Source organism: Chroicocephalus ridibundus, chromosome 11, assembly GCF_963924245.1.
Source record: "Chroicocephalus ridibundus chromosome 11, bChrRid1.1, whole genome shotgun sequence".
In the NCBI taxonomy this organism is placed as follows: Eukaryota; Metazoa; Chordata; class Aves; order Charadriiformes; family Laridae; genus Chroicocephalus; species Chroicocephalus ridibundus.
In genome coordinates, this window is record NC_086294.1 from 14,900,433 (window position 1) to 14,925,270 (window position 24,838).

General features: G+C 40.6%; 1 long non-coding RNA gene across 3 annotated transcripts; it reads left to right on the forward strand.

Moving 5' to 3' along the window:
- Window positions 1-86: 86 nt before the first annotated feature.
- LOC134521990 (uncharacterized) lies at window positions 87-22,416 on the forward strand. Of its 3 annotated transcripts, none has more exons than XR_010072927.1 (7): window positions 87-267; window positions 4,308-4,394; window positions 5,708-5,857; window positions 6,915-7,068; window positions 8,137-11,824; window positions 11,980-12,122; window positions 22,129-22,416. It is a non-coding gene; the product is annotated as an uncharacterized LOC134521990 (long non-coding RNA). The 3 variants fall into 3 exon arrangements; XR_010072926.1 differs by lacking the exon at window positions 22,129-22,416 and adding an exon at window positions 17,688-19,718; XR_010072925.1 differs by lacking the exon at window positions 22,129-22,416 and adding an exon at window positions 14,152-15,043 and having other exon boundaries at window positions 11,980-12,126.
- The last annotated feature ends 2,422 nt before the right edge of the window (window positions 22,417-24,838 follow it).

Consider the following 24,838-nt stretch of genomic DNA (forward strand, 5'->3'; position numbering starts at 1 on the left):
GCCTGCGCGGCCGCGCGCGGCACAAAGCGGCGGGGGGGGCCGGCGGGTGAGGTGGCGGTGCATGCGCGGGAGGGGGCTGAGGGGAAGGGCCTTTCCCGCCTGTGTGGTGGGTGCGGCGCGGCCTCGCCTCACCGCCTCGGCGAGGGGTAGCCGGTCCCGTTTGTCTCGGCAGCCAGCTGAGTCTGTGGTGCGTGGGACCAGCGCCGCCGCAGAGGGCTGGCGCCATTCTTAGCGGGGCTGCGCTTCAGGGGGCGGCGCAGGCCTGAGGTGGGAGAGAAGGCCGCTGCTGTGAGGGGGCCGCTGTGGTCGGCCGGGCACGGCCCCTCCTGCCCGGGAGAATCAGGTGGCCTGTCCTCGTGCCGAGCACCGGCTCCTTAGGGGGCAAAGGCTGGTCAGGGCGCCCGGCCTGTCAGCTGTGGGGTCGAGGGACAGATGTTTGTGATTGCTTTGCCCGGTTTTGCAGTGTTTGTGCTTCTCCCTGTAGTCCTGAGCGTGATTACCGTGTGACTTCTGCTGGGAAAGGAACCGGAGGGCACTTGCTCGGGTTAGGTACTTGGGAATAAATCTTTTCAGCTCAAGCATAAGTGTTAAATATTATCTCGGTTGTACCCCCATGTAGTGCTTAGGTTAAAAAGGCAGTGTTGCATTTCTTTTCTTTAAGATGTAATGAAAAAATTCTTAGAAGACTCGGGTTTATTATGACCTTTTAAGAGAGAAGGAGTAAGTGAGGCACAGCGTAAGTTTTCAGCAAAATATGGGAAACTAGTGGTGTGCCTCGGCTAACTTAGTGTACTCAGGCACTGGTGTCCTACCTCAAGGAAAAAATGTCAGTAAGATAGAGATGAATAAGATGCAATAAAAAGGAATGAAAGGAACCTGCATCTCTGATCTAATGGATTAGGTATTTGATTGCAAATTGCATCTTAAATCATAGAGGTATTAGTCAATACAAGATTTCCCTTAACTAACTTACAAAAGACATGAAATGATCAGAAAAAAAAAAATTATTTGAACAAAACACACCCTGTTTAAATTACCAAATCAACAAGGTCTTTTCCTAGTTAATAGCTGTTAATTGTTTTGGTCAGGGGTGGGCCAATATTGAGTCTAAATTGTTAAATTCTTTGCCGACTGTTGAAGCAAATTAACAATTACTTAGTGAGCAAGGGGAAAAGAATGTTTGCTTTCGTAGGTCAGTCTCGGTTTCTTGGTGTCATACTCTGCTCATAGACACCAGTTTGTTTGAATGACCTAACTCAGGTGTCTTGTTTTTCTTCCAGAATGTTTTTGCACTCTTTACATAGATTTGTATCTTCAGGTGTTCTTAGCTTTGTACTTAAAGATATAAAAGTAAAAATGTTATTCATTGAAAGATGATAGCTTTCAAGAATTTACTTTGTAGCACATCTTCCTTAATGTTCCCAAAATAATCTTGAACAAATAAATGCAAAGAACATGAAGGAATAACATCATCTCTTGTGTAACTTGCCAAGCTAAAGTTTATTTTCTTTAATAACTGTTGACCTTCTGGCATAGTTAGATGTTTTAAGACCACATTTAGCTCTGTATTTTCCATACAGATAGGGAAATTATTGGTGAAACTCGAGTAGATTACATCTTTAAACTCCTCGTGGTGTCAGTCTTAGAGTTAATTATACTCCTGTCTAAAAAAAAATAACAAATTGCTGTTATTTTTTATTTTTTTCCCTCAACATTCAGAAAAATCTGAACCTACAATTTTGCTACTCTGTACCTCAGCCTCAAGAGAAATGAGGGCTTCAGCACCTTGTTGGAGTCTTAACTGTGATCCAGAACAAGGTGTTCTCTGCTGTTGGCTGATGGTCACTTGAGGCTGATGGGAAGATGGCACTGGTGGCAGTTCCCTCTCAACATTATTCTCCCTCTGTTGCCAGTAAAAGCCGATGTTAAAAAAAAAAAAACAACAAACCTGCTCTACTTGAAAAAGTGTTATTTGCTGCATCTGCGCTCTTGCCCACTTCATGTGGGAAGGGATGCATGGGGTGAGGATCGTAGAAGGGGCCAAGTTGGAAGAGAGTGGTGGGGACCATCTGGTTCAGCCTTCAGCTGAAGGCGAGCCTTGGTTTGGGTTATCGGCTGTAACTCCTGGGCTCTCTGTGGCAGACAGTTGATCCAGCTGAAAAAGAGTGTGTGCTGGGTACCAATCATAGTGCCCAAAACAGGGCAGGACTGCATTGCCTGCTGATGGCTGTGTTTCTGGAATAGGAAAGATGAGTGAGAGAGGAGAAATAAAACCTTTTCAGCAGCAGGAAGCTCTTAACCTGGCGTATTTCCTTATGAAACTACAACCAAAGTCCTGTGACGTTTTATCTGATAGGTGTGGGGAAAGCACAGCTACTGTGGATTAGGCAGGGCTCCTTAAAAGTTGCAATAATGATTGCCGCTGTCTTCAGAGCGAGTGTGATGGTTCCCAAACCCACTGTTGGTTCACAGGAGCATAGTGTTAAAGGGCTCACCTAAGAAAGGCGCCCTTTTTGTTTGAAAAGACTCAGTCATAGCTCTTAGCTGCCAGGACAAATGCCACTTCAGAAGGGATAGGTGATTCAGCACTCCCTGCTTGCAGCTGAAGCTGTGCCATTGACTAGGAGAGAATTCAGGACTTGGCACAGGAAAATCAGGATTCAGTTATCTGGACACTCACAGAGAAGGGGAAAACTTTGGTTTCCATCTCCATCCTAAGCATTAGGTCTGTATTTTATCCTCATGTTCTTTTGAATAGTCTATGTGTGGATCAGAAATCAGATCTCGTTCCTCCCTCCTACTTGAGAGACATAATCAATAGTTTTAGAGAATCACGGTTGCTTTTCTCTTCTTTCTTAGATAGTTATCTGAGCCTTCAAAGGAGAATGTAATAATGAAAGAATACCTGCTGTGTTGCATAAGTTGGGGGTTTGTCAGTACTTCAGATGCACAGTAAGATGAAGGTGTGAGATGGCAGTAATAATACTTCATATTTAGCATGTGAATATATGCCAGGCGCTGTGTGTGTGTGGTGTGTAATGAAGGAGATCGCCTGGGTGTGGCTGCTATGGTGAGTCAAGGGCAGCCTGTGCTGCTGTACGCGATCCCAGCATCCCCATCAGTGACAAGTGCTTCGTACGCACAGCATTCCTTAACTATTTGAGCTGACTGCACTTCGTTTACAAACATCAAGTTGGTAGGTTATTCAGCTTTTTGCAGAACTACCTGTAGTGCCAACTACTTCTGTAGTGGTCTGAAATAAATCTCAGACTCACTGACGTGTGTTAGCAATTGCAATAATCTTACCAGTTACTGCAGTAACACCAACAGTTCCATTGTAGTATAAGAGACATCAGTCAGTGTTTAAACTATGCAGCTCTATATTGCCGGGCATTGTAAAACTGTGTGAATGTAGTGTTGATTAAGCATTGTAGAGTAAGGAACACGTAAATTAGTTTTCTTATCTCTCTCTGAATATTTTACTGGTTCTAAATTATCTGTTAATGCATGTCTGAAATGTCTGTTGCTATGGTGTTTTAATACTAAATGCAGAATTAGAAGGCTATACAATATTGTAATGATGAGTTGCTGCCTTTTGATGTAGGCTTGCCTTCTTTAATACATTTTTTTGTAAGCAAAGAGTATAGACGCTGGTGCTTCATTGTAGAAGTCAGCTGCCTCTATGGACTTTTCCTAATCAGATGAAGTCAGAAGTATACATCGTGTAATCTCTTGCATATTCAGATACCGGCCACTTACTGAGACCACATATTGTATGTTTTGTGTCCTAATAGTCCCATTGTCAGATAAATCTTGTGATATTTAGTAGAATTACAAAAGATGAGAACTAGAAGAGAAGCTGTTTACGTCAGATATTTGTGTTACACCAGCATGAACAAATATTATTTCTGTATATTTGACTCATTCCAGAGTCCAGATAGCGCGTGACAAAATCAGTGACATCAGTAATACCACTATCAACAGAAGCCTGCTCACTTCAGAAGTTCAATTGAATGGTTTCTGTAAAGGGTGGAATCTCATTATTAATCACCTTATGTACCACAAAACATACTACGTGAAACTTGGTAGTTCATAGTTCACACTGGTGTTGTAGAGAAAGCAGGAAGTGTACGGTCTTATTGAAAGAAGTTGTTACAAAGTAGCTGTGCAAATCATGTTTTCAGATCACTATGGGTACAGATAATTTCATAGTCAAGAATCTTAAAAAGGCTAGGAAAAGAGTGCTCATTCGCAAATATTAGGTTTTTAATATTTTGCAAATATTTTGTGTCCTGCTCTCTCCCCAGGAGCATGTCACTGAACACCGCTCTGAGCTTGTGCATCCAGCCTGATGCTGTCTTCTGGCTGGCTGGGCAGGAGTGCTGGTGAAGGAGGTACGTCGCTGTGCATCTGAGCATGGGGCCGTGCTCTTCCTCATTGCGAAAATGCTATGTATGCTAACAGCTCTGATCTTTACAGCACTTGACAAACACTACCATGGTCAGGACAAATACTATCGTTATCCTGGCCAGATGCACAAATACATGATTTCAGCCCTGTTGAGGAAACGGGTAGTAAAGTTAACTAACTTGCCAGACATGAGAGAAACATTTCGAATCAAGAGAGTAGAGGCCTCAGTTCAATAGATACTTGGGCACATGCTAAATTCTTTCCTTTTAAACAAATAGTATAAACGTGTGAAATGTCCTGGTAAGCTTGTGCTAGGAGGCTTTAGGCTTGCTGATAGCTGGTGATGTGCTCCGATCAGTGTAGCTCATGTTACAAGTACTTCCTTTGGAAAAGCTCTCCTATTGTTCAGTCTTTTCCATAAGCTACGTTTAAGCACACAACAAATTATTAATACATACAAGCAGTTGTCATGGAGATAATATGATCCAAGGTGTTGGGGTTTTTTTAATAAATGACACAAACTTGGCACATCCCACATTCCTTGTGCAGAAAATTCCTACAGAATGTTTCCTGTGTTAGGCATGGGATAGATATATATCTTCGTTTTTTGTGTCAGCACACTATGGAGAAATCGCTGTTTCTGGCTTTCAGATGATTTACTTTAGGAATCTGAAAAATATAAGACTTGTAAGAGGTGTTGTTTTTTTTTTTTTTCAAGTTGCAACATTTAGCAAGGGGCTGCACAGCTCACTTCTGTGAAATCTCAAACACAATGTGATGGCTGAATTATGGCTAAAACCCCTGCAGGATATGTTTTCTCTCCTAATCTTGGTTACACAGATTTATGGCGAAATGCAGTAACTAATCCAAAGGAAGGCAGCTGGCTAATGTAGCTGGGGAGGCTTCAGAGCCGTAATAAGGATCGTTTTCCTTGGAATGAGACTGCAATCCTATTAAATGCCTATAAATCCAGGAGAACCAAGTGCCGTATACCTGCAGACTTAAGGATATTAAGCCTGAGCTCTCTGAGATGTTTTGCTCTTGCTTGTCATAACATTTCTGCTCTTTAACTGTGCCCCCTTGCAAAGTGCTGAGACAATGCAGAAGTACACGGTGCAGTTTAACCAATAAATGGGACTCTCACCTTTATTCTGTGCCTATTTTCCTTGTCTTGTGCTGGCGATCATGTTATACTTAAGCCAGGCAACACCCAACTGACGTAGCCATTCTGTAGCCTATTTATTTGAGTAAATGAATTACATTTTCTGCATATTATAGCTATTGCTTTTTTTTCCAGGTATTTACTTTTCAGTTAATACAACATTACAGTTATTGTCATAATGACCTTCATCTGGGCCAAGCAGCTAGAGAGTTAAGCTATAGAAAGAATGCCAGAAAGGACTGCAGCAAGAAAATGTGAGGTATTTCTCCCTCGCTTTCCTGCCAGGTAAATGTATGTTTCTTTCATAGCACTGCCAGTATCTTGTAGTGAAGGAAGCATGAACCCAGTTGGGGAGTACCCATGACTTCTAGAAGCGTGTTAATGATGCCTTGGCTAAACTGCTGCCTTGCCATCCAGCTCAGCAACAGCTCTCAAGCTCAGTTCCAAGCAGTGCGGTGTCCTGGCTGCTGCTTAAATGCTTCCTCTGAATAGAGAGACTGGGGAGGGAAAATTTCTTTTGAAATCTATTTGTGTATGTGCTAAAGGACAAAGGAGAACCATGATATATTCACTGCACAGGCACACTTATTCTTAGATCGTGATTTCATTTCACTGTGGTTAACAAGTATATTATTAGTAATAGCTAGTTACAAATAATAACCTGACCTTATTTTTAACCTAATACTGAATCAGATTTCATTGTAATAGGTGGATTCACTGCTGTGCTTTGCTCTTTGAATATTATCATTCAGAATTTCAGTGCCTTCCATCTTAGGTATTAAAAATAGGTGTCAAGTTGGATAATTATTATTGTTCCAAATCTCGTTTGCAGCCTTACATAACAGTGTTCTCACCAAAAGCCTTATTTTAAGGGTGGAGTGGAAGAACATGCTGTAGCAACCTGAAATTATTTGCACTACTGTAGCTGGGTTATACAGAGCCTAGATAGAAGCGTCTCTTCTTTTTTTAAGGAAAGTTTGAGAGCCAGTTTAATATTCACGAAGATAAAAATGCATGGACTGACTCAAGTTCAGCATTATAAAGCCATGTGTTGTCAGCACACCTCAGTTCCAAGCATAAGCATCCTTGGTAATCCCTATATTGCCCAAGCAGAAACTACTAGTCATGACAACTCAATGACAGTCAAAATATTTCTGAGTGTAATAATAGTAAATATATAAACATGCAAAATGAAATAACAATGGTAAATTACTTGGAAAGAGAATATCCCCAGGTGGATGGAGCTACACTTGATAAACCTGAGCTTCCTCATTAGTAACAGTGTGTTCATAAGCAAAGTACTGTCTTCACTTTTACTAGCTAAGACTATTTACCCTTCCAGCCCTGAGCTGGGTCACCTTTCCTCATCATATCCATCAAACTCATGTGACTTGGGAAGGATGAAAAATGGTTGGGAAGAGGCAGTGGTCAATCCTGAGAACATTAGATACCTCCCTTCGGCTGTAATAAACTCCTCAGCTCTGCCAGTGATCACAGTAAGAACAAACCCTCATCTCTTCTATTTGAATAATAAATGTTATTTTTTTCTTCTGTTTCATTGCGTGCTGTGACCTCCCTCCTTGATTGATGTCTTTTTTCCATCAAACCTAGCATCGTTCTTGATTGCCGTTCTCTTCCTCTTTGCCTTTTCCTGTGCATGGCTTCTTTTCTTCCCCCTTTTCAGCCTCACTGAATTAGTTTTAGCCAAATCATCCAGACCACGTCATAAGCTCTGGAAGTGTCATTCTAAACTGAGAGGCTTTTCTCCCTGAAGTTGTGTATAAGATAAATATAATGAAAATAAAAGATACACTGTTATAAGTTTGACTAATAAAACCTCACATTTGGAAAAAGAATGAGAAACAGCCATGAAAGGTGACCTGTTAATCTCACTGGTACATGGTAATGCCAAAACTGTTGGCATTTCAGCTGGAGCTGGGATCTTACTGACAGAGTGTCTAAACTCCTTTTTGGTGTAGATGGTAGCATTAATGGTAACTGCTGAGTGCATTCACCGGCAAAGTAACACTCTCCTTGTGTTAGCCCCAGAATGCACATCCCCACTATTTTGTATTGCGTGTCTGTCATACAGATGTTACACGCACGCAGCTGTTGGAAGCCAAAGACAACAAATCCCAAATGTTTGCAGGCTTAAAAGCTGGGCTTGTGTGGGACTGCTCAAGTGTGTTGGCTGAATAACTAGCTGAATTTCACTCGGAAGCAGTAAGTGCATCCAGAAGCTGTCAGTCTGTATGTGTTCAAAGACAGGAGTGAGTACTAACCCTGCTTGCTGCTGTGGTACACAAAGATTTACTTTCAGGAGTTCATATCTAGCACAAGCATAATGTTAATTTGTACACTTCACCAGTGTGGTTTTCCTCCTCAGGTTACAAACTAAAAAGATCAATGAAATTATGACTTGTTTTCATTGGATGAGTAATTACTCCGTAATTAAATAATGATATCGGGTATATTATCAGAGAGAAGAACTGGTTTCAGAAAACTGTCATTACCTTGAGCAATTAAAATTTTTCAATTCCATAATGAATGTATATTTATTACAGGACTGAATGAGTGGAGAGGCGATGCAAGGTCTATTACAACAGTGGCTGATCTCGGTCGCGCAGAATGAGAAGGAGAAGCTTGCTGCCTTCACAGGGAACCCCTGGCCCAGTGCTTTGGGACATTGCACAGCAAGTTTAATTTTGATTCACGTTTTACTATCAAAAATAATCTTGCAAAAACCTGGCTGAACTTCCTCAGAAGGATGTTTGTTTCAGAAACAGCACCTTCCAGGCACCAAAGCTATAATACAAATTAGTCTCAACTGTGTGAAGTGTTAAACCTACTGTTCTTGTGTTGCAGCTGTTCCTAGATGAAGTCCCTCAATGTACCTTTTCATAATTCGCCCTCTCTGTCCTGACTATAGTTACGCTTCCCTTAAAAAATGGTATCTATTACAGCGGAAAAGCATTCATATTCATTCTTCTAGTAGTCCAAAAACTTAATTGATATAGCTACTACTGCTCTGATTTTTTTACCGCGTCCAACTGTAGACAGTCAGGCAAATGTACCAAAATATCTCAAGAATGTGTGTAGATAATACACCGAGTGAAAGAATTTCCACAATAAAGGTGTGTGCATTACAGTAGCCTTGAGATAGGGCTGACTTCTTCCAAAACAAGTTCTTCAGGTTTTATGTGACTATTTAATACACTTCTGTGTTCAAGAAAATAACTCTTGCTCTTAGTCTGTACCATGAAACCAGTATAGCAGGAGGCACCATGGGCTGGTGAACAGATCAGGAGACAGAAGATGTCTCTTCTATCTGTTTAAAGATTTTTCAGGGCCATTTCAACTCCTACTTCCCCTTCTGCGAAGTGTTACAGCTACTATTAATTTTGCTAGTTATATGAGCAGATTTTTTTAAACTGAAAGTCACTTTCTTCAAAGTATAAGGTATCTTTAATAGAGAAGTCATAAGTATTAGGTGAACAAACTCATTGTTTTCCATATGCCTGTGAATGAAAAAGCTTCTGGGCAGTGTCACTGGATGCAAATATTTGCATTTTGTTCATCTGTTTTAAATGTGAATGCTTTCTATATATCATCTGGAAGAAAAAAAAATATATATATATATTCCTTTTAGAGAGGATTGTCTTTCTAAAAAATACTGACAAAGGGTATCTATAACATGGCTTTTCACTTACTGCATTTCTGTACCCTCTTCTGCCCCACAAGATTCTGCAGTGTTCAATGGCTTGCAGGCTCAAAGGTAATTTCACTTATCCTGAAAAGCAGCTCTATCTAAGGTGAAGTCAGAACCACAGCACTGGACAATAAGATTTCTAGGTGAGGGAGTGACTAACCATTTATCCACTTGAAACTACCAGTACATATTTTTAAAGTAGGGGTGCTACCAGCAGAGTACAACTTACTGTCAAGTGAAACCATGTGTGTAACAGATGCTGGCAGTCTGAGTATAATACATACCTCTGCATCCAAATCATTTCTAGTCGTCTTTTTGTGATGGGATTGTGAATTGCACTTTTTTGTTTTTGTAATTAAAGGGTGGAACAGATGGTGAGAACTTGAGGAGCTGCATCCATTAAACTAACGTAGAGAATGTCTCCACATTATAATTTAATATAATGGGATTTTACTTCAGTGAAATAAAACTATACAGTCTAGTGCTTGGGAATGTTTACTATATGAGAAGCTTCACTGTTAAAAGATTTCACTGAGTCATGCTATGACTGTCTGCCAAATACCAATCATATGACCAACCCAGTTAAAAAGGGGTGTTTCTTCGTGCCAATATATTTCACATGCCACCCTACAGTGAACCTTTTTTTGACTATACACCTGTGGATTTTATGTAACACCAAAGGAGGACAATGTAATCTGACTGCATATGTTTAAAAAAGAGTAGCTATTAGGAAGCACAAGGTAGCCAGTCTGGTGTTACGAATGGTGTAACAAGAAGGGCTGGGTTTGACTTGATTTAAGGCAGACAATCCAAACCGATCATTGGTACTGGTAAAAAAACAATGAATGTTTTGCCAGTTTCAGGAATCGAGATGCTACTTTTTGGATGACAATCAACTTCAGTAGTTCAGAGAACAAACTTTCTCATTTCTGTTGAGAGAGGGTTTCTAATTACTCTAGTTAAGACAGAAAAAGAAAATCCAAAAGTAGAGGCATGAATTTTATAAGCAGCAATGGACACTGCTAGGTTTTCCTAAATCTCAGAAAATATTTATACTTAACTGTAAATATTTGAGTGAAACTTGTCTAAGCTACATTTTGGGAATCCTGTATTTTATTACTGAAATGTTTTTTATCCATGGAAAGTTCCAGCAAATGTTTTGTACTAGTGATTCTTTACTCCAGCAAGCTCCAGCTGTAGATACATAATACTCGTCTCCCACGCAGCTCCACCACAGCTAGCAATCAATACATTGTCTTCTGCATACAAAGGCTATTCCTCTAATAATCAGACACTGGGATAGGGATGAAATCATTATGGAAAATAGTGCTAGAAAGAACACAAAGACTCACAATGGGCCCAAGTGTCTTTGCTGCAGCCCTCAATCCAACTAAAATACACTACAGATTAACTTGTCTCAGTGACTACTGAATAAGAAAGTTAAAGGGACGAGCACACATACCATAGAAAGTTTAAATTACACTTCCCTTCAGTGTAATTTGTGAAATCACTGTTACGCTGCGTGGGAATAACTGAGAGGTCACAGAGGATTATGTGGACATTTATATTTCATTCTGGCTTAAGTGTGTTCAAGTCCAGTGATATCAACAGAATTGTTTCCATCTTCAGTAATGCTGCATTTGCTTCTAGGACTATTCTTTCTAATGCAAGAATAATACATTTAGTAACTGCATGTATTTATCTCTCACTGAGATCTCAGTTTTTCAGATTTTCAGCATTCATCTACTGAAATGTCATTTTAGACATACTGAAGCTTCTCCACCTGGTGTATGGAAATGAAAAATAGGATGGTTAATAGTTTCAGAATATAACACATCCCACCTCTCAGAACAAAGCAGAACATTGCTTTAATGGCAGCTAGTTTTGCCCCAGAACCTGATACCTGGTACTTAAGTCTTTGCCTACCGCTGCATGAGACGAGATGTATTACTCCCTTTTCCCTGCTTCCCTTCGTAAGGGAAGGAAAACTTTCACTATACTTCCTCTATAAGCTCTCAGTGGAGGAATGTCCCCTGCACTGGCTGTTTCCCTCTTCTCTAACTATTCACTTATCCTTCCTCCCCTTCAAAAGGTAGGGGCTTCTGCTTTGGAGAAACATTCATACAGTTGAAGCAAAGCACTCTGGTGTTAGTGAGCAGTTTCTCCTTTGGCATTGTGTGCTCTTCAAACTGCAGCAAAACGCATTCTATGAGATAATTATCAGCTGTATTCAGGTGACTCAAGGGAAGAGTCAAGTTCTGAATTTTGAGAGGATGTTTGTATATCTGATGTAATTTTGTCTCATCGCAGTCTGCGTAAGCTTTCTATGCAACAGAACAAAGGAAAGAATTAACCAATGGGTCCGAAATATTTACACTACGAAAATAACTATTTTGTTTCAACAGCTGGTGCAACTTTTTCTCAACTAAATCTAAAGAATGCCGTTGAACAGAGGTTTAAAAAGTACAGCTTTTACTATCAGTAACACCGCACAACCAACAAGAAGGAAAATCAGTTTGAAACACTTCAAAATAATGCTTGATGTAAGTAAGGTACTCTGTCTAACGCAGTCTCTGAAAATCAGTCTTTTCACTTGGAAAATATGCTTCTGCAGTTGAACAACTGTGGCATATTTCTTAAATATTTATCCATATATGCAATAAAATACTTAATAATTTTAATATTAATTCCTCTGCAGAAAATCATTAAAAACAAACAGATAGAAACTGATGGCAAAGAGCGGAACTCTTGGAGCTGCAGGGTTGGTCTAACTGTGCTAGATCCTCTTGCGTAGCCCATGGCTGGTGATGCTGCAATCTGGATGTGCCTCCAGCTGCATCAGTAAGTGCAATAGATATTTCTGCATTGAGTAGTTATTTCCATATGACTCACAGAAGCACCTTTTTTTTTTTTCCATTTTTCTCCTAGCAAGGAGGTTCCCGCTTGTGTTATGATTTCCTCTTTCAGTAGTGTTATATTTGCTAACTCCGGAGAGTGGCGGGAGGCATACAGCATATAGACAAATAATTACTAATTTCCCAGGGGCAAAGCATTTAACAGCAGAGATTAGTTGATTATCTCACCTTTTCTGACCACCATTCTAAAACCTCGTAATTGTTGGTATCTGAACAAACTGAGCACATTTCTAAAAGAATTCAAATACTAGTCTTCTATGGGGAAAGCATCATATTTTAATACCGACTGTAGAATAGCATTTTCTGTCAGTAGCTCTGTAGTGGGCTTTGCAATGTCAATACCACTTCACAGATGAGGAATCTGACTGTTCAGCAATGAGATTATTTACCCCAAACCATCTCAGCCAGCAGCACAGCAAGGAAGGAACATGACCCAGACATCTTCTAGGCTAGTGTCAGATCCAGTTGGCCACTTCAAATGGAAAATATTTTATTATTTATTCTTGGGGGATTTGCTAGGTCTGTCTCCCTTTCACACCATTTTTTTTGAAGCCTCATAGATACTGTTTTTCTTTCTGGGATCTTCAAGGAATGCTCTTCCATCTCCTCAGCTGGGATGCAGTGAATGAAATCTGCTTTTCTGAGCTCTACCTCTGACCCCTAGCCCTTGTAAGCTTTTTCTGGATTTGGTGACTTTAAGCCCCCAGTTCCCTACATACCCCGAGCCCTCAAAATAAATTTGTAGATAGGATTATATGGGAAAACGCATTAGGAGAGGAAGAGATTTTAAAAATAGCCTGGCATGTAAATCTCAATGTAATCTCTTCTAATTGTCCCAGTATTTGAGTGCAGGGCATGGAGCTGTACTAGCCTAGAGTTGGTAAGGACGAGCCATGCGTAGGATATACGCTTTGCAAACACTTACAAATTTATGAAGCATTCTGAAGTGTTGGTTACACCCGGGTGTTGTCATTAAAGATTTATCTACAGTAAATCTGCTCTCTTCAGAGGGCCAGTGCAGCTTCTTCACACCCACACGTGATAACCCATAAAAGCAGCTGTTACAGTTAGAATCGGTCAATCAAAGCTTTACTAATCCTGCCACAGCAGGGGCATTGCTCCTGCATAAACGGGCCAGCAGCAAAGCACAGGCCAGAGAGCAAAATCAGAAAGGATGCACTGTCCTGATGCTTAAGTTTAATAAACGATGCAAGGCTAAAGAGGAAGAAATTAGGATGTGCCCAAATTGTCCTAATTTTGATGGTGTGACTTTTTGTTGCCATGAAATGTTATCCAAAACTCTGTTTATATTTAAAGATTGTATATGGTAATTGCTAAATTTAAATAGTTACCATGCTATAAGGCTACAAAATAAATTAAATATTTATTTTAAACTTAAACATAACAATAGGGCTCTTTATTTTTAAACATTGTTTATTTTCTTTAACTTTCCAGGCTTTTCATAGCTTTCTGCCACATCCTCCTATCTAGCTTAGGACATTTGTGCATTTTTTTCCTAGCAACGTCAGTGACCACCTGGAAAATGCAACAGAGGAAAACTAATGAAAAATTTTAAATATGTCACAATAAATAGGAAAAGTTGTCGCAATAAGAATTGGAATTTGCTTCCTGATTCCTATGATAAACAGGCTTTTATACTTCACTGCTCGCGAACTCCTCCTGTTTCCTTGTTGTATTAGCCTTGCTGCTCAGCAAGATTCTTCAGATACTTTACAGACACCTCGCAATACCAGATAATGTAACGATCAAGCAGAAATTGCTTCTCCCCAAAAATACAAGAGAGCCCAACAACACTTTCCATATAGCCCCAATAATACAGTTTCCATATAACACAAACTCCTACCAGTTTCAGTTAAACATGCGGAACAGCAGTTTAGCTCGCCTCCACTAGGTATTTTTCTAGTTCCAGCTTCTTTTACCACCTCTGCAGGTAGTTTATCCTCGGTTCACACCCAGCGAATACCAACAATTGAGGATACTGCCTGGTCTCTTGAATCCTGCTGTGGTTACTTGGCTGTTAATGAGTTAACTGTTCATCTTGCTGCAGAAGCATCATCAATCAGGGCTGATAACAGAAAACAGCACAAGAACTATAAAATACCTATCAATATTCTGTTAGGTTTTTTGTTTGTATTGTATGGTCTCTAAGTAGATCTTCCTCCAAGAAATGCATGTTTGCATGTTTTCCCTAATTTTACATTATTATGCAGATTCCTCATGTGTTATCTATGTATACTAATCCATGTAGCATGCCATTAATTCATTTAGCTAATTTAGACATGAATATTGGAGAAACATAATTAAAACACGACAACAGTATCATAGCTATGCAGTTACTTTTTTGTTTTATTTTTTCTTTAGATACCGAACAGGCCAAGGTCATTGTAGGGGGTCTCAGTTTGTAAAGTCGGGGCTGCAGTTTCATGTCCTGGGTCAAGCAGCCCCTCTTTTCCCTGTGGCCCTCTCGCTCTTTCCTTCTTAGGCTACTGTCTTGGTGGTGCCACCACATATTCTTGAGGCGAGCAGGAAAGGGATCCAAGTTCAAAATAACCATCTTTGGTCAGGTTATTTTTGTCTGGATCAAGTCCTTGACAGGGTTCACTGTGCAACCCCACATGCAATTACGCAGGCACAACTTAGGGAAAGATGTGGGACTGGAAACAAACAACATGACTTGGGCTGCATAAGGCGGAGCTGCTGCCAAAAGAAACATTAATCAAGCTGTACTGAATATTTGTTTTGAAACAGTTTTGAAATAAAGTTTCAGAACACTTATAGATGAAAGGTGTTTAGTTGTTGGGATAAAAGGCTATAGCCAAAGCTAAATCTGGCTTCTAATTATACAGAATAAACAGATACAAAATTAGACTCTCTGAAGTCTAAATGGGTAATTTCACAGTGAATATTTAAATACTAGATATTTAACAATAAAAAATATTAAATAAATATTTTTTAATCCTTCATGCCTGTCATCCTGCTCACCAAGCTACAGTCCATAATCACTGTTCAGGAGTAAAGGGCTTTCCTGGGCAATGGGGACCACTAACTCTAGCATCTCACATCAAAAGTAGCTTTTGGCTAAAAACGTCCCTTCTCACTTTTTCACATTAAATTCATTTTTGTTAGTGACGCTGGGGCTGGAAAACTTAAGAAACAGAGGTAGGTGAGAAACCATACCCTGTAAAAACCTGTTGTTTTAAGTTTAGCACATAAGAAAATACCTTTTTGTTCAAACTGTACGTAATGTTTTTCATCTGGCAACTGTTTTTCCCTTTAAATGATAAAACGTTAAAACCTGAACTAAAAATAATCTTGTTGGCTGTTCCAGTTCAGGAAATTTCTATGAGGCAAGTTTTGTTGTTTTTTTAACTGACTGTTATTCCAAGTGGAAGTCAGCTCAGCAATTGCTGACTCCACAATCATTAATGGTTTCGTACAATCTTCATTTACTTTCTTTTATTTTTGGAAATGATGACAAAACATCAGATGGAACACTCAGTCCAGCATTTTCTTGACATACCTGGAATAAAGCAGCAGATTATCATCTGCGAGAGAAATATTCTGTAATAATGCACAGGATGTCTCATATTCCCTAGCAGGAAGATCCTTTAACAAGTGAAGAAGTTTTTGATGCTGGTGTTTAAAACCACCTGTAAAATATGAACACCATTAGACAGGAAAAGTAGGAAATTATCCACATAAGAAGTCTTTGAGGTTGGATCCTGCACGCATTTCCCCCCCTGCACTTTCTCTATGGGTGTGTAGTCTCCAGTTCAGCAGCGGGGTTAAACCTCCAATCATCCTGCTGTAAAAGCGGGTAAGTGTGTGCTTGAACCCAGTGCACTTGTAGCTGAACCTGTGCTCAATTGTTTTGTTAAATACAAATGAACTACTGAACTGAGGTCCAATCTAAAATATCAAAATACAAGACAGCAGATGAAAAATCTCCTAACTTTGTTCTATTGAATTTTGGAAATACTTCTCCCTCAAAATCAACGTTCAGTTTTCCACCACAACGATACTGTTTTGATTCAACCCCATGAAGACACACAGCTAATCCAGCACCACCGTTTTGTAATTACAGTAACAGTTTTATGCAGCAATAAATATTTTAAGAAAAGTGGTTCTCACCTGACCAAATCCTGGGCCATTCTGACAGTCATTAAAAAGAGCACTTTTCATCTCATCTTTTAGTAGTTCTACATCTTTGTTATTCCCTCTGTGCTTCAAAAAATAGTTTGTTTCTTGGCTGTCAGCTCTGGTAAGAATCTGACGGCAAAAAGCGAATTGATCTTTTAAGTTATATTAAAGAATATTTTCTTTTAAAATTATATGCCAGCATCTAAAATAATTCTGTTATTTTACAACTCAGAGAGCCAAATACCTCATGAGTAGTTCCAAGGATAATGCTGATTGTATACATTGAAAACGGAGCTTGTCAGCAAAGTAGACAACTGATAGTTTCAGGTCCTTTGCAGCCAAAAATACCGACACTACATCTCTATAAAAGACACTGGTACATACAGCACTCGTGTTTACAGTCACCCTGGGATTTCTGAGGGTGAGGGCAAACACGCAGCCTTATACACCCCTGTTAGGAGTGGGTACAGTGATGCCATCTCTCCGCAGCCTCTGGAGTGATGGAAGAAATCCTTGGATTTCAAAAGGCTCCACAGCCACACCTGCTGGCTGGCGGGCTCGGCGCACACCGGCGCGTTCAGGCAAAGCGCATAGGGATTTTTAAAGAAATCACTCCAAAACAGTGCTTAATGCTGTATCACACCATGATGCCCTCTGTATATCCTAAAGAAAAATGTGAAGCAGTGTTAAAAGTATTATATAAAGTATTGTAGGGAGGTTCTTGTAAAAAACTCTTTGTTCAACAAGTTAAAAACTAGAAATCACATTTCCTAAGCAACCGTAACCTGTTGTCCTTTGTTTATCCATTAAAAGGTGATTGCATGGTATATGCTATTTTGGCAGTGGAGTTTGCTTTACTCAGCCTCCATCTTGGTGGCAGCAAACTGTTTTTTTTCTGCTGTTCACTGTGTGATTTCTCCTCACTCTGCAAAGGGTCAGATCTGGTGCTTTTCCACGATAAAATTTATGCCTCTTGAGGAGCAGGCTCAGCACAGTGAAGACCTGGCCAGTGTCTCTGCATCCACCCTTCTTTGTGTAGGAAAACATAATTAATGTTTTGTGAGAGATCTTAGGGAAATAGAGGCTTTTGGGGACTTTTGGGGACATATTCAGGCTCCTCTGAGTATCTCCACTGCACACACGCAAACTGAGGACAGTTTGCAGTCTACAGGGCTGACTAGTTTACCAGTGTACATATAGTTATGAATTTATATCTGTTCATTTCATTAGATTATTCATAAATTCGTATCATTAGGTTATTAAGGATCTTTTCATCTAGCCCTCTACTTAAATTATCTCTTTTTTTTTTTTGTCATTGCACCTACTTCAGTAACATCTAGGATGTCTGGATCTTGTTCTATTGCTGTGTAACCTAGTTCACGGTTTTTGGCTCATCTTCCTGAATTGGTGCAGCGGGTGGGTGGAAGGTGAGTTATTATTTTAGCTCCCAGTTCTAGGGTAGGTAAGGGCCCCAGAGTTTTATCTAAATTATACTGGAGAAAATATTCCCTTTAGGAGCACTCTGCTGGCTGAGGACTGTCCCAAAATACTCCTCTAATTTGCTAGATAGGGGTTATGAATGGACTATCAGTGTAGCTGTGGCAACTATACATCAACTCAAGGCTTTTTCACCTCCCATGCTGCCCCTTTCTCTCTACAGCAAACGATCTGTCCCTATATCTTTATTTCCAAATTGCATTTATGTGTGCTGCTCTACCCTTAGTGCTTCTGTGGATGTGACTCGTGCACAAACAGAGCCTGAAGTTCTTACAGTTGTGCAGTTTTTGAGCATGGAATAGGAAACAAGAGACAGGTACCATAAGATCATCAACTTAGATCTTCTGGCCAGCCAGGAAAACGTAGCATCTCTGACTACATGTTCTTCCTCCAACACATAACATCTTCTCTGAGCATATCAGAAGATCCAAGGGTTTTGCAGCCCAGCTCGTGTGGGTCCAGGCTCCCTGCCAGCAGTGTTTCCAGAGCTGATTTTACCTTATCTCACATTCATACCTTCTTCTTCTGCATACCTGGAGGATATCACCTAAATTTAAGACTGCCTGCCTAGAGCTTCTTAAATTAAAGGGCCCACCTGAGAAAGGCAGGATCCCTCTCCCAATAAACAGCGACATTCTTCCATAAGCAGTTTAGAACATCTGATTGAAGAGTTTAATTATTGCCTAATTGGGGTGATGTGAAGCATTGTCTGAGAATCTCTTCTCTTCATTGGCTGTTGGTATGAAAACAGATGCTTCTAACCTAAACAAATAAATCAGATGTCTGAAATAGATGGGCTGATACCCCTCTAAATGCATGGGAAGAGACCAGCTTCCTGTATCACATCCTAATTCTGAAAGAAAATCCTCTGCCCCTCCATTTCCAATTTGCTTCCAGCCGCCACAGCTGGATGATGGCAGCCACTTCCCAAGTGGGTCATTTCATAATGTGCCTTTAGGCTGTCTCTGTGTGGTGCCTCTTAAACTTGGGACACCTAAAGAAACCTGAACAAACATACTAGACAAAACAAAACAAATCTTCCTGGAAGCTCTCAAAATGATTGTGAAAGGACTCTGAAGGGTTACAAAGACTTTTGACGACTCAAAGTAGCCGAATGGATAAAGTGCCTTCCCTTTCTTCTCTCATACACTTCAAAACTCCATTTCATTTTAAGAATTAAATGTAGTTGTCATCACTTAACACCTCCTGGAAATATATCTTTAACACAAAGGCAACCCATCATCAACAAAATCAGTGACTCTGGAGATGTACACACACTTCCCACAACAACTATCAGAGATTTGGAAGGACATAACAGGACCAGAGAGGGATGGAGCAAACCCTCCCCAGCACTGTAATTCAGCCATGGGGGGAGAGCTTGGCCGCCGGGCTTTCCTTTTCCCCGTCCCCCACGAATGAATGAGATCCTTCATTTCTCTGAAGCAACTGCATTTTCTATTGCCAGAGAAAGGATGAGTCAGAAAAGCCTGCTGCTGGTGAAAGCTTCGCTGGTCTTTACTCAACAGAGCGCTTCATCATTTTTTGTTTGAGTTTTCGTGGTGTTTAATAGGTTATTAGAAATGCCTGGTATCACCAACAGCATTCTGGATTTGTAAAAGAGCTTTTTGCTTGCCGTTTATTTTAAGACATAATGAACAAGCTCTCCTTTTGGAAGAAGACATTTTAGGTATGCTCTTAAAAATGAAATAGAGCAAGCTAGTAAAAAAGAAAATGTGTCTCAATTAGATTATTCTTCCTCCATCTGCTCTCTCAGATCTTTTTATGGCAGGAAATTGCCTATTGGATTTTTGATTTTGCTTAATGGAAATGGCAAAACCTAAATCCATTCCCGTTCCCACTGACATCAGGGGAGACAAGATTCAATGTCTGAACAGAACACATTTTTTTTTAAAACCATTAGTGTCTGCAACTGCATCTCAGTGAATATAGTAATTATAACATCAGTGAATTTAAATTAACTTAAATACTTATGAAACTGTGGACTGGCGCTTAGGCTTCTGAAAATCCCAACCTCTCTAATTAGCAATTTCTGATGTGCCATGTTCTTCATGTGTGGACATCCCAATTAAATTCACTGAACTCCTCATGGAAGTTTGGGTCACAGACTGTAACTGAATGGAGATTCTAATAGGAAATGGGGTTTCTAATAGGAAATAGCATCTCCAGTAAGGCAGTGAGCTGGGGAAACCTTTTTCTTGCATTTTTAGGATGCTGGAATTCAAAAAGTACCACTGCTGAAAATCCTAGGCTCTTTATAAAATACTCTGAAGAAGAGGTGCCCAACTTCTTGACAAAAAGGACGTTATGAACAGATAATAAATCAGCTGGTTAAAACAGATGTAATGATTGTGTATCATATTCTTATTCTGGTATCCCCATGGAGATGGCTAAAATACATTAAAAATCTCACCTTAAAAAGCCTGCTATCTTCAGCACTGAAATGAATCCAACTACGCAACACTGCTGTATTCCTCTCTGTGCTCCCTCTCAGAGAAGAAGGATATGTAAAAGCAGATCCTTCCCGCTGACTCATTCTGCTCTATAAACTATATTTGAGCTTTGAGAATAAAGGAATTATCCTGGCTTGTTAAAAAGCTATTTACCGCCATGTTTACAGTTCAGCACCGCCAGAATAACTACTGCAATGTACTGTTATTATTGTTACTAAGAATAATAGTAATCAATATCTAACAGCATGAATGAGAACATACAGACAGGAATTACGACTCCTCTCCGCAATTCCAAACCTCCTCTACAGAATTTCATAATTGTAGGTGGACAATAACAGAATTTTATAAAATACAGAATAAAATCTTTAGTGGGAATTAATTACACACTTGGAAAACCCCTAATGCTTCCAAGTTACCATGTTGTTAACCACATCTCTGAAAGTTCTTCATCTTTCTTTCCTCATTTTACAGCCTCTTCCCTTGCAGTGCTCCTTAGGGCTCTTCAGACAACCCTTGTCACTGATCATCACAGGGGCTCAGCGCTGGCACTGCTGGACATCTTTGATATGGATAAAATGGAAAATAATCTGCAGGGCAAATGGACACAAATTAACTGGGAATAACATAGATTACCATCTTCTAGGGGGAAAAAAACCCAACCTAATTATCTGTTTGGTTTAAATACAGTGCTGTATTTAAAGATAAACCTTGCACTGCTTTTACTGAATCTGGAATCAGAGTGTAACAATATCTTTGACCTTATATGTAGGCACATTATATGTCACCATTTTCATTTAGCTTTTATATTTTTATTTTCCTTTTGCTAGTGTTGTATGCAGAAGTTCATGTGCAGGAGACTGTATCTCCTATACCAGCTGAATTACAGATGTACCCTGGAAAAACAAAAAAAAACCCACATATATTCCATACGTGGGGTCTTTTAAAACCAATTTGGGAGCCCTGTACCATCATGTAACCACATAATCTGTATAAACAGCATATGGGGTAGCTAATTCTTAAGTAAAACCAAAATCACAAAGTTTAGTAATTCCACTTTATGTTAATAAAATACTCGCAGGTTTGAGATCGTGGTGTATAACAAAGGAAAGAAAAAAAGAAAGAAGAAAAAGGGAAAAAACACACAACCCCCCCCCAAACAGTTTAATAAGAAGCAGGTTGTTTGACTTAAAAGTTCTCAAGGCATGGAACCACGGACTGAAAAAAACCCTCCTCCTACTTCAGAATTGACTCTGTGAGGCACAGAGTGCCCTCATTTCCCAAAGTCATCAATGTCCTGATACTACTACAATTAGCAACTGCTTAATGTAGGTGATGAGCGAAAGGGAGCCGGATCTCTGCAGGGTTCCCCACCCACCACGGCGGGACAAGCCCGAAGTGATTAGAAGAGATGAGACAGCACAAAGGCGGAGGACAAGATGACAGTAGGGAAGGACAAGGAAGCTACTGCCACAGCAGGGAAGGCAGCTGCTAAGGTAGTTGCTTCACACAGTGGGGTGGATAAAGTACTAAATATTTTTAGCTTTTCAGCATTTCAGAGGTGGGTCCAAATACTCTGCAGTAATGCTACTGCTACCCAAATGCTCCTCCAGCCATCTAGTCCGATGTTGCTTTCTGGTTCCAATTCTGCAGCTCATTTCAAGCCACTTGGAAGTTTTAAACTATTATTATGAAACCAAACCTTTCTCACAATAAAGAATTAACACTTTCAATATCTGTATGACAGAACAATACAAAAAAAGAGAAGGTGTGATATGAAAGTGATAACATTTTATTTATATTCAGTCTTTCAGGTGAGTGTTTACATCATTGCTGTGAAGGTACTCGATTACTTGGAGAAACTGGAAAAAGGTATTTTTAAGCCTTTTGTTATCCAGTCTATAGCAATAATGCTGGAGCTCATCTAGAATTGTATGATCGATAAAGTCAAACACCAAGTCTCTTTTTTTTCTGACTAAATACATGAATCAGGTTGACAATATTCTCATGATGAAATTGCTATTTGTAAAAGAAGAAAAACACTTTCTAGCGTGGCTATCTATTTCCATTCATATAGACTTCCTCTTTAAAAGGTTGATAACAGAAACTATTGTTTGCTTAATTAAAGATTGACATTGTCTTGAAAATATGCTAAAAGTCTTTGTTTCTGCTCTGCCAGCCTTCCTCCAGTAGACAAACATGTTTACTAAGTTATTTTTCACAATACATCTACAGGCTCTGAACTAATACTGCTGAGACAGGAATACAGCAAAGAAATGAGGTCTTCTCATTAGCTTAAAAAATAGCCTTTTGAATGCATTTTACTTATACTAATAAATCATAGATAAGAAGCCACATATTAAGAGATGCACATTAAAAACATGTCCCATTCCACATTGAGGTCCGTTTACCATTTAATTTTTACATTACTATCTGTTGTCGTTTTGAAGCAGCTTTAGGTTAAACCCAAAGCTAGTTTTAACACAGTATAAAAGTATTTGTCCTTTTAATTACCATAATTTTTTGGGTTTTTTTTACATTGAGGGCGCAGTCTGTGGTACCACATCTCCTTAAGGCCACAGAGACCCAGGCCATCAGTCTGCATTTAGAGGTAAGGCTTCCGCATACACTAACTTCGAGAGAAGTTGAGGGACCCATATGGCAAAATGTGCCATTATGCCTAATTAAAAATTGATAAGAACTAAATTTTTAAAACATCTGGTTACTGCAAAGAGTGGTAGTGGGCTGAATACAGAATCCCAGGATCAGAATGGTTTGGGTTGGAAGGGACCTTAAAGCTCATCCAGTGCCACCCCCTGCCCCGGGCAGGGACACCTCCCACCAGAACAGGTTGCTCCAAGCCCCGTCCAACCTGGCCTTGAACCCCTCCAGGGATGGGGCAGCCACAGCTTCTCTGGGCAACCTGGGCCCATCCTGTGTAGTTTTAGCAGAGTTTCCAAGAGGATCTGCTCCATGATCTTGCTGGGCACGGAGGTGAGACTGACTGGTGTGTAGTTCCCCAGGTCTTCCTTTTTTCCCTTTTTAAAAATGGGGGTTATGTTTCCACTTTTCCAGGTGTCAGGAACTTCAGCAGAATTTACAGGATAAAAGTAAGAATCCAAATTTATAACCTTGTAGTTTGACTACGAGTTATTGTTCCAATCCTTTGCAGAAGTTCAATTAAATCAGAGTAAGCTGATGTTAGAGCTGGTATCTCTGGCTAGGAGAAAATCCAACACGACCTGTGTCCAGACTAAAATTCTTGCAACACCTTCATAGACATAGCTCTAAACTCAAATATTACCACCGAGCTTTTAGGGGAGATCTCCCCACTGCACAACAAAGCTGGAATATTTTTGTGAGGAGATATTTGTAGATAATCCCTCTTCTGTTTCGGGATGGCACAGAACTGGTGTAACAAATACACCACCCCTTTTGCCGCCAGTGTGCAGGGAGGATCCCGGGAAGAGAGCCAAAGCGAAGTGATGTAACGTGCAGCTGACAGAAACAGCCACCTGTGGAGGCCGGGCAGGACGCGGTGGGAGCCACAGGCTGGTCTCTGAAGCACAGAAGCAGGAGGAAAAGGGTCCCGCCAGCGCTGCTGCCCCTCGCCGGGCCGAGGGAGCCCGGCCAAGCTCGGGACTGACGCACCCACAGCAACGACCCCTGGGCAGGGTAATTAATAACTCACCAGGACCCACACGCATTCTTCTGCTCCTTGGTTTGAACAGGGACTATTGCTTTTGTCAACATCATTTCCAAGCTTTGTCTGCAAATTTTAAATTTACTTTAGATGCTCATTCTAATTTGGCAGTGAAGCATTTTAGAAACTATTTGCTTTCAGGCTATTTTGTGCACAAAGCAGCCTACAAGGCACCACATACCCTGTCAGGGTCTGATTTTCAAGCCATTTCCCTCTTGTTTTACACATTGGAAGCTGCTAACCTGTAGAAACTTCTTGCATTGTGGTTTTGTGAACCGATTTTTCTGATTTCTCATACAATATTTTAATGCTGCTGTCTGTGCCGTACCCTCATGCTTGCACTTCACTGCTGTTCCTTAACATCCCCTCCCACTTCGGCAAGGATCTCGTACATCCTCATCTGGTTTTATTTCTTCAGAAAAGGAAAAAGTTCTCACTAATTTGAGGCGCGTACAGTTCTTTAAACATGTAGGCGATGTTCCAAGAGGAGTAATACCTGCAGAGAGCAGCACTCGCGCTACCCCAAGTGTTTCTGCAAGCCCTTGAGGCGCCGGGGCCGGGGGCTAGATACCGCGTACGGGGGCCAGGTACGGGTTACCGGGGCCGGCTCCCGTGGCCGGGTGCCGGATGCAGGGGGCGGGTACAAGGGCCGGGTGCCGGGGCCGCCCTCCGCCCCACCAGGCCTCGCTGCCATGGCAACGGGCGTGGCGGCGCCGCGGTGACGTCAGGGGCGGGGCTGGGCCTCGCGCTGCTTCATAACGGCTGTTCCCGCCGTCGCGTGCGGCCATGGCGTCGGTTGGTGTCTTTTTGGTC